Below are 10,284 nucleotides of genomic sequence, written 5' to 3' on the forward strand. Positions count from 1 at the left end.
ACAATTTGTGACAGCGTGGATGGACCTAGAGGGTATGGCCAGTGAAATAAGCCTGTCAGAGAAAGACAAATACCACATAACTTCACTTATATGTGGAACCTAAAGAACAGTATAAACAAACAAAACAGAAACAAACTCATAGATACAGAGAACAGACTATAGTTGCCAGAGGGGTGGGGATTGGGGGACTGGGTATTAAAGATGAAGAGATTGAGAAGTACAGATTGATAGTTACAAAATAGTCATGGGCATGTAAAGTACAGTATAAGAAATATAATCAATACCCTATCCGGTTTGGCTCAATGGATAGAGCATTGGCCTGCGGACTGAAGGGTTCCAGGTTTGGTTCTGGTCAAGGGCACATGCAGGGGTTGCTGGCTCGATCTTCAGTAGGAGGTGTGCAGGAGGCAGCCAATCAATGATTCTCTCTCATCATTGATGTTTCAATCTCTCTCTCTTCTTTCCTCTCTGAAATCAATAAAAATATATTTTATGCCCTAACCAGTTTGGCTCAGTGGATAGAGCGTCGGCCTGTGGACTGAAAGGTCCCAGGTTCGATTCCGGTCAAGGGCATGTACCTTGGTTGCGGGCACATCCCCAGTAGGAAGTGTGCAGGAGGCAGCTGATCGGTGTTTCTCTCTCATCGATGTTTCTAACTCTCTATCCCTCTCCCTTCCTCTCTGTAAGAAATCAATAAAATATATTAAAAATATATATATATTTGAAATATGAAGAGTTTAAAAAATAAATATAATTAATAATATTGTAATAACTATGTATGATGTCAGATGGGTACTGAAAATATCAGGGGAAACACTTTGTAAAGTATATGATTGTCTAACCACCATGCTGTACACCTGAAACTAATACAAAATGATAGTGAATGTAAACTGTATTTGAAAAATAAATATTTAAAAACTATATTGTGATTTCTTTTCTCATTTTAAATTTTCACATTTGCATCTAATTTTGTATCCCTTTTCTTTTTAAAAAATATTTTTATTGAATTCAGAGAGGAAGAGGGAGAGAGAAACATCAATGATGAGAGAAAATCATTGATCAGCTGCCTCCTGCATGCCTCCTACTGGGGACTGAGCTCCAAATCCAGGCATGTACCCTGAACTGGAATTGAGCCACGACCTCCTGGTTCATAGGTTGATGCTCAACCACTGAGCCACTCAGACTAGGCTGTGTCCTTTTTCTTAACAGAGAACACCCCAAGTTGTATAAGTTTCAGGCCACACAAAGTCCAGATCTACTCCTGCTCATATCCAGTCCCTCAGCAAATGCTATTGTCTCTACTTCCACATATGTACAGAGACTGAGCACTTCTCACCATCTTCACTGCCACCATAATTTTCCACCTGTATTATTGCAATAGCCTGCTAATTTTTCTCCCTTCTTCCTGCCTTGCCCTCTTTCAGTTTAATCTCAATACAGCAGCCAAAGTGATCATTTTAAACTGAAGTCACATCAGGTCTCTCCTCTGCTTAAAACTAAAACTCTCCAATAATTTCCATCCTTATTCAGAGTAAAGTCCAAAGTCCTTTCTATGGCCTTCAGAGACCTACTTGATCTGTGCTCCTCTTTACCTCTCTGATCTTCTTTCTTTTTTAAAAAATATATTTTTATTAATTACAGAGAGGAAGGGAGAGGGAGAGAGAGATGGAAACATCAATGATGACAGAGAATCATTGATTGGCTGCTTGTGCACACCCGCTACTGGGGATGGAGTCCACAACCCCTGCATGTGCCCTGACCGGGAATCGAACTATGATCTCCTGGTTCAAAGGTTGAGGCCCAACCACTGAGTAACACTGGTCTGGCTGACCTTTTTTCTTACTTCGCTTCCCTGATTTATTACATTTCAGCAACACTTTTTTTCTGTGGTTCCTTGCACATGCCAAACCTATTTCTGCCTTGGGACTTTAGCCTGATTATTCCTCCTGCCTAGAACACTTTTCTTTCGGATATATGCATGACTCACTCCCTTATTTCTGCCTGGTCTCTGCTCATATGTCACTATCAGTGAGGCCTTCCTTGTATAAAATTACAACTTCCCCTATCACTCATAATCTCTCTTCTCTGCCTTATTTTTCTCTATCTGATTTGTCATCATCTGACATAATACAGAGTTGGAGGAAGTAGGTTTACAGTGGTTCATATGGAAATAATACAAATAAATAATACAATAATTGATAAATAATAATATAAAGAATAAACTCTTTTGCAACTCACAACTGTAAACCTACTTCTGCTTGCCCATGTACACCCTTCCCTGTTCATTTGTTTATTTTCCTTTTTTTGTTTTTGTTTTTGTTTTTTAAAAAAATATGGAACGCTCCACGAATTTTCGTGTCATCCTTGCACAGGGGCCATGCTAATCTTCTCTGTATTGTTCCAATTTTAGTATATGTGCTGCCGAAGCGAGCACCATTTGTTTATTTTCTTTCTCCCCCATTAGAAGTAATCTCCACAAGGAGAAGGATGTTGTTTTGTTCACAAATGTTCACACTAGACATGTGCTTGGCATATAGCAGGCATTCAATAAATATCTGTTGAATGAATATATTAATAATGGATTCTATATGCTAACTTAAGCAGTGGGAATAGAGAGTACTATCTCCTTTCTTCTTTTTGTTTTAAAAATTGTTTATTTTAAAAATTGTGCATACATAATAAATGCTCAAAATTGAAAAAAAGAAAAAAATTGTGCATAAACTATACATAGCATAAAATTTACCACTTAATCCATTTTTAAATGTAGAGTTTTTTTATTTGAATTTATTGGGGTGACATCCTATATAATAAAGAGCTAATATGCAAATGGTCATCACGCCCTCTCACCAGTCACGCTGTAACGGCTCAGACACTCAACACTGGGGAGAGAGGAATGGGGACCAGCCAGGCACAAATGAGCTCGCAGGGACAAACTGCTTGCCCCATGGTCCTGGGTGCCAGTGGCTGTGCCTGCACCTGAGGCCCAGGAGAGGGACAAGCCACCTGCCCCATGGTCGCTGGTGCCAGTAGCTGCACCTGTGCCTGCGGCCTGGCCTGGGAGAGGGACAAGCCGCATGCCCCACAGTCCCAGGCACCAGTGCCTGTGGTTGTGGCCTGGGAGAGGGACAAGCTGCCCGCCCAAGGTCCCCTTCGACTGTCGCTGGCCTGGGCGAAGCCAGCCCAGGACCTGGGTGCCTGCGGCCAGCCAGAGGGAGGGAATCCTGGGTCCCAGGTGCTGGATGAGGCAGAGGCAGTTAAAGGCGATCAGGCCAGCAGGGGCGAAGTTAGGGGTGATCAGGCAGGCAGGCAGGCAGGCAAGTGGTTAGGAACCAGTGATTGGATTCTGACAGGCAGTCAGACATCCCCTGAGGGGTCCCAGATTGAAGAGGGTGCAGGCCGGGCTGAGGGACAACCCCCCACCCCATTGCATGCCTCTAGTTAGTTAATAAAATTGTATAGGTTTCATGGGTACAATTCTATAATATATCATCTGTATATTGTATTGTGTGTTCACCAGCCCAAGTCAAGTCTCCTTCCATCACCATATATCCCCCCTTTTTAAGTGTGGAGTTGATTGGCATTAAGTACATTTGCATTGCTATCCAACTATCACTACCATCTATCCAGAACATTTTTCATGCTGCAAACTAAAACTCTGTATCTTCTTTCTTCCTTATATACTAGGTTAATGCCTAAATTTCTTACAATAAACATTTATTATTATGTTGAAAGGCCATTTCCATTTTGGGAGCAGACTAATCAGAAACTTACTAATGTACTGGTTAATAATGCAGATTTTTTTCAATAGATGGAGTTACTATGTTGATATATATGTGATTTGATATGTATACTATTTTCTTGTATTGCTCCTTCAGATTACCGCTTGTTCTGATTGATGGCACACACACTTTCTGAGCAGCACTTCAAAACATACGAAGTGGAAAATTGGGTCACTGAATGGTTTGCCTCAAAACAAGAAAAGTTCTTTTGGGACGGTATCCACAAATTACCTGAAAGATGGGGAAAATGTATAGCTAGCGATGGACATTACTTTTGATGTTTCTCTTGAAATTATCATGTTTTCTTTTATTACAAAATCCACATTATTATGGCTAATAAAGTGGATTAATTATCAACCAGTTAATGATGTGGATTAACTATTAATTGGTTAATAATGCAGATTAACTATCAACCTGTTAATAATGCAGATTAACTATTTTTTCAAAAGTTATGAGAAATTTTACTCAGCAAACAAGAGCTTACATTCCATTGTCAAAAAGTAATTTTAAAATAGTTACAAGATGACTCAAACAAATATAAAAAAAATGAACACACATCAACTGATACTCAATTCATTGATAGGGGAGATAGCAGAATGGTAAAGTTGGCCACAAGGGCATATGGGGACCTGGGTATTTATAGAAATTGGTAAAAGAAAATGTACAAAAATGCTAGGTTAAGTACACAACTGGTTAATGTTCCACAGGGCAGTGAAACCATAATCTTTGGGTTTGTCTTTTCTACCAGACACAAATCTACAAATCAACAGGTCCAGACTTTGTCAATAGTAAACAATGTGTCAAACAAAAGGTACTTTTCCTTGGATAATTTTATGATCCTTGGTGGCCTTTTAAATACCTCCCAATGTGACATGGTGTCCTTTTTTTCCTTATTTCCAACTTTGGGATTCTTTTTTTTTTTCGGACACAAAGGCAATTTATTAACAGAAAATAATTTGAGGAGTCCTGTTCACTGACGGCAACCATGGCAACCCCCCTTTCTGCGGGTGCTGTCGGAGGGGATGGGAGTGACATCCTCAATCCATCCGATCTTCATTCCCGAGCGGGCAAGGGCTCTTAGAGCTGACTGGGCCCCTGGTCCAGGGGTCTTGGTCCTATTTCCTCCTGTGGCCCGGAGTTTGATGTGAAGAGCAGTGATGCCCAGCTCCTCGCACCTCTGGGCCACATCCTGGGCAGCCAACATGGCTGCATATGGAGAGGATTCATCTCGGTCAGCCTTCACCTTCATCCCACCAGTCACACGGCACATGGTATCCTTGCCAGAAACATCAGTGACATGTACGAAAGTGTCATTGAAGGATGCATAGATGTGGCAGACACCAAATACATTTTCTCCTTCAGCCACCTGAGGTCCGAGGCTGATGACCTGTTCTTCCTTCTTTTCCTTCCCCTTGCAAGGTGTCATTTCTGCATGTCTGTTCCAGACTCTGCCACCGGAAAGAGAGACGGGAGAGGGCGGGGCTACAGGTCACGTTAGCGTCACCGGAAGTGTACTCTGAGGTCACCGGGCGACGCCTCCGGGAAGACACCGCCTTTAGCGTTCCCAAGGAGATTAAGACTCGCCCACGAAGACGGTTTTCTTAAGGGAGTTCCAAAGGAGGTAAGGGGGTAAGGGAGGCTGGGGGAAGGTCAAGGGGAAAAAAATATATTTTTTGTCCATCTATTGAAAAGGTCAAGGGCTCGGGCCGGTCTCAGACGGCACCATGCAGCCACATCTGCGGAGAGGCAGGCCTGTGTCGGGATTCTTTCTCTTTTGACACCTCTGAAGTTGTGCCTAAAACAAAAATGACATTCTTTTTTCTTTCATACAGCACTGTTTTTATTTTTTTTTTCAATTCTTTTTGTAAATTGCTTAAAATATTACAACGAGTAGTACATCTGTTTCCTTTTTTATTCCGTTGACCTTCCCCCGGACTCCCCTACCCCCCAGTGTCTTGTGTCCATTGGTTATGCTTATATGCATGCATACGAGTCCTTCGGTTGATCTCTTATCCCCCCTCCCCCTGCCAACCCTCCCGGGCTTTCCCGCTGTAGTTTGAAAGTCTGTTCGAGGCTGCTCTGCCTCTGTATCTATTTTTGTTCATAAGTTTATAATGGTCTTTATTATCCATAAATGAGTGAGATCATGTGGTATTTTTCCTTCATTGACTGGCTTATTTCACTTAGCATAATGCTCTCCAGTTCCATCCATGCTGCTGCAAATGGTAAGAATTCCTTCTTTTTTACAGCAGCATAGTATTCCATGGGGTAGATGTACCACAGTTTTCTAATCCACTCATCTGTTGATGAGCACTTAGGCTGTTTCCAGATCTTAGCTATGGTAAATTGTGCTGCTATGAACATAGGGGTGCATATATCCTTTCTGATTGGTGTTTCTGGTTTCTTGGGATATATTCCTAGCAGTGGGATCAATGGGTCAAATGGGAGTTCCATTTTTAACTTTTTGAGGAACCTCCATACTGTCTTCCATAGTGGCTGCACCAGTCTGCATTCCCACCAGCAGTGCACAAGTGTTCCCTTTTCTCTGCATCCTCTCTAGCACTTTTCGTTTGTTGATTTGTTGATGATAGCCATTCTGACAGGTGTGAGATGGTACCTCTTTGTTGTTTTGATTTGCATCTCTGATGATTAGTGACTTAGAGCATGTTTTCATATGTCTCTTGGCTTTCTGAATGTCCTGTTTTGAAAAGTGTCTATTTAGGTCCTTTGCCCATTTTTTGATTGGATTGTTTATCTCCCTTTTGTTAAGTTGTATGAGTTCCCTATAAAAGTTGGAGATTAAACCCTTATTGGTGATAATATTGGCAAATATGTTCTCCCATGCAGTGGGCTTTCTTGTTGTTTTGTTGATGGTTTCTTTTGCTGTGTAGAAGCTTTTTATTTTGATGTAGTCCCATTTGTTTATTTTCTCTTTAGTTTCCAATGCCCTAAACAGTGGTCGGCAAACTCATTAGTCAACAGAGCCAAATATTAACAGTGCAACGATTGAAATTTCTTTTGAGAGCCAAATTTTTTAAACTTAAACTATATAGGTAGGTACATTGTTATTAACTTACTTAGGGTACTCCTAAGGCTTAGGAAGAGCCACATTCAAGGGGCCAAAGAGCTGCATGTGGCTCTCGAGCCGCAGTTTGCCGACCACGGCCCTAGGAGATGTATCAGTGAAGAAATTGCTTTGGCATATGTCTGAGATTTTGTTGCCTTTGGATTCCTCTAGTATTTTTATGGTTTCCTGTCTTACATTTAAGTCCTTTATCCATTTTGAGTTTATTTTTGTGTATGGTGTAAGTGTGTGATCTAGTTTCATTTTTTTGCATGTGTCTGACCAAATTTCCCAACACCATTTATTGAAGAGACTGTCTTGGCTCCATTGTATGTTCTTGCCTCCTTTGTCAAATATTAATTGAGCATATTGGTTCGGGTCGATTTCTGGGTTCTCTATTCTATTCCATTGATGTATATGTCTGTTCTCGTGCCAGTACCAGGCAGTTTTGAGAACAGTGGCTTTGTAATACAGCTTGATACCTGGTATTGAGATCCCACCTACTTTGTTCTTTCTCAGGATCGCTGTAGCTATTCGGGGTCTTTTTTTATTCCAGATGAATTTTTGGAGAGTTCATTCTGGGTCTGTGAAATATGTCATTGGTATTTTAATGGGAAGTGCGTTGAATTTATAGATTGCTTTGGGTAGTATGGACATTTTAATGATGTTGATGCTACCATTTCATGAACATGGTACGTTCTTCCATCTGTTTATGTCTTCCTCTATCTCTTTTTTCAATGTCCCTTAGTTTTCTGAGTAGAGGTCTTTTACCTCTTTAGTTAAGTTTATTCCTAGGTATCTTAATTTTTTTGTTGTGATGGTAAATGGGATTGCTTTTTAAGTCTCTCTTCCTGTAAGTTCACTACTGGTGTATAGAAATGCCATAGATTTCTTGGCATTAATTTTGTATCCTGCTATATTGCTAAATTCATTTATTAAGTCTAATAGTTTTTTGGTGGAATCTTTAGAGTTTTTTATGTACAATATCATGTCATCTGCGAATAAGGACAGTTTTACCTCCTCTTTTCCAATTTCGATGCCTTTTTTTTCTTCTTCTTGTCTAATCGCAATGGCTAATACTTCCAGTACTATGTCGAACAGGAGTGGTGAGAGTGGGCATTCCTGTCTTGTTCCTGTTCTTAGGCGAAATGGTTTTAGTTTTTGCCCATTGCGTATGATGTTGGCTGTGGGTTTGTCATATATGGCTTTTATTATGTTGAGGTATGATCCTTCTATTCCCACCTTGCTGAGAGTTTTTATCAAAAATGGGTGTTGGATTTTGTCAAATGCTTTTTCTGCATCAATTGATATGACTATGTGGTTTTTATCTCTCAATTTGTTTATGTGATGTATCACGTTTATTGATTTGCGGATATTGTACCATCCTTGCATCCCTGGGATAAATCCTACTTGGTCATGGTGTATGATCTTTCTGATGTACTGCTGGATCCGATTTGCGAGGATTTGATGAGGATTTTGGCATCTATGTTCATGAGGGATATTGGCCTGTAATTCTCTTTCATTGTGTTGTCTTTATCTGGTTTTGGTATTAGGGTGATGCTGGCTTCATAGTATGAGCTTGGAAGTGTTCCTTCCTCTTGAATTTTTTGTAGTAGTCTGAGGAGGATAGGTTTTAGTTCTTCCCTGAATGTTTGGTAATACTCCCCTGTGAAGCCGTCTGGTCCCGGGCTTTTGTTTGCTGGAAGCTTTTTGATGACTGCTTCAATTTCTTCCATAGTTATTGGCCTATTGAGATTTTTAGATTCTTCCTGATTGAGTTTTGGAAGGTTGTATTTTTCTAGGAAATATGTCCATTTCCTCCAGGTTGTCTAGTTTGTTGGAGTAAAGTTGTTCATAGTATTTTCTAACAATCCTTTGTATTTCTGTGGGGTCTGTTGTTATTTCTCCTCTTTCATTTCGGATTTTGTTTATTTGGGTCCTCTCTGTTTCTTGGTGAGCCGGGCTAGAGGTTCATCAATCTTTTTTTTTATTGCTTAAAGTATTACAAAGGGTATTACATATGTGTCCTTTTTTTTTTCTTCCCCACCCTTGACAATCCCCTGGTCCCCCCTAGCCTCCAGTGTCTTATATCCATTGGTTATGCTTATATGCATGCATACAGGTCCTTCGGTTGATCTCTTACCCCCCTCCCTCCTGCCCCCCAAACCTCCCTGGCCTTCCTGCTGCAGTTTTACAATCAGTTTGAGGCAGCTCTGCCTCTGTATCTATTATTGTTCATAAGTTTATAATGGTCTTTATTATCCATGAATGAGTGAGATCATGTGGTATTTTTCCTTCACTGACTGGCTTATTTCACTTAGCATAATGCTCTCCGGTTCCATCCATGCCGTCGCAAATGTTAAGAGTCCCTTCTTTTTTACAGCAGCATAGTATTCCATCCTGTAGATGTACCACTGTTTTCTAATCCACTCATTTACAGATGGGCACTTAGGCTGTTTCCAGATCTTAGCTATGGTGAATTGTACTGCTATGAACATATGGGTGCACATATCCTTTCTGATTGGTGTTTCTGGTTTCTTGGGATATATTCCTAGAAGTGGGATCACAGGGTCAAATGGGAGTTCCATTTTTAATTTTTTGAGGAAACTCCATACTGTCTTCCAGAGTGGCTGCACCAGTCTGCATTCCCACCAGCAGTGCACGAGTGTTCCTTTTTCTCCACATCCTCTCCAGCACTTGTCGTTTGTTGATGATAGCCATTCTGACAGGTGTGAGATGGTACCTCATTGTTGTTTTGATTTGCATCTCTCGGATGATTAGTGACTTTGAGCATGTTTTCATATATCTCTCAGCCTTCTGAATGTCCTCTTTTGAAAAGTGTCTATTTAGATCCTTTGCCCATTTTTTGATTGGATTGTTTATCTTCTTTTTGTTAAGTTGTATGAGTTCCCTATAAATTTTGGAGATTAGGCCCGTATCAGATATGACGTTGGCAAATATGTCTTCCCACGCAGGGGTTTTCTTGTTGTTTTGTTGATGGTTTCTTTTGCTGTGCAGAAGCTTTTTATTTTGATGTAGTCCCATTTGTTCATTTTCTCTTTAGTTTCAACTGCCCTAGGAGCTGTATCAGTGAAGAAATTGCTTCGGCTTATGTCTGATATTTTGTTGCCTTTGGATTCTTCTAGAATTTTTATGGTTTCCCGCCGTACATTTAAGTCCTTTATCCATTTTGAGTTTATTCTTGTGTATGGTGTAAGTTGGTGGTCTAGTTTCATTTTCTTGCATATATCTGTCCAATTTTCCCAACACCATTTATTGAAGAGACTATCTTGGCTCCATTGTATGTTCTTGCCTCCTTTGTCAAATATTAATTGAGCATATTGGTTCGGGCTGATTTCTGGGCTCTCTATTCTATTCCATTGATCTATATGTCTGTTCTCGTGCCAGTACCAGGCAGTTTTGAGAACAGTGGCTTTGTAA

At 40.5% G+C, this 10,284-nt stretch overlaps 1 non-coding gene and 1 pseudogene across 2 annotated transcripts; both read right to left on the minus strand.

The window, feature by feature from the left end:
- Window positions 1-2,327: 2,327 nt before the first annotated feature.
- Window positions 2,328-2,434, minus strand: LOC111827212. Its single transcript, XR_002830709.1, has one exon. It is a non-coding gene; the product is annotated as a U6 spliceosomal RNA (small nuclear RNA).
- A 2,276-nt stretch (window positions 2,435-4,710) lies between these two features.
- LOC102424030 lies at window positions 4,711-5,211 on the minus strand (annotated as a pseudogene). The gene has a single exon (XR_001349390.2). The product of XR_001349390.2 is annotated as a 40S ribosomal protein S14 pseudogene (transcript).
- Between the last annotated feature and the right edge of the window lie 5,073 nt (window positions 5,212-10,284).

The sequence above is a fragment of the Myotis lucifugus genome, unplaced genomic scaffold, assembly GCF_000147115.1.
Source record: "Myotis lucifugus unplaced genomic scaffold, Myoluc2.0 scaffold_2, whole genome shotgun sequence".
Lineage (NCBI taxonomy): Eukaryota > Metazoa > Chordata > Mammalia > Chiroptera > Vespertilionidae > Myotis > Myotis lucifugus.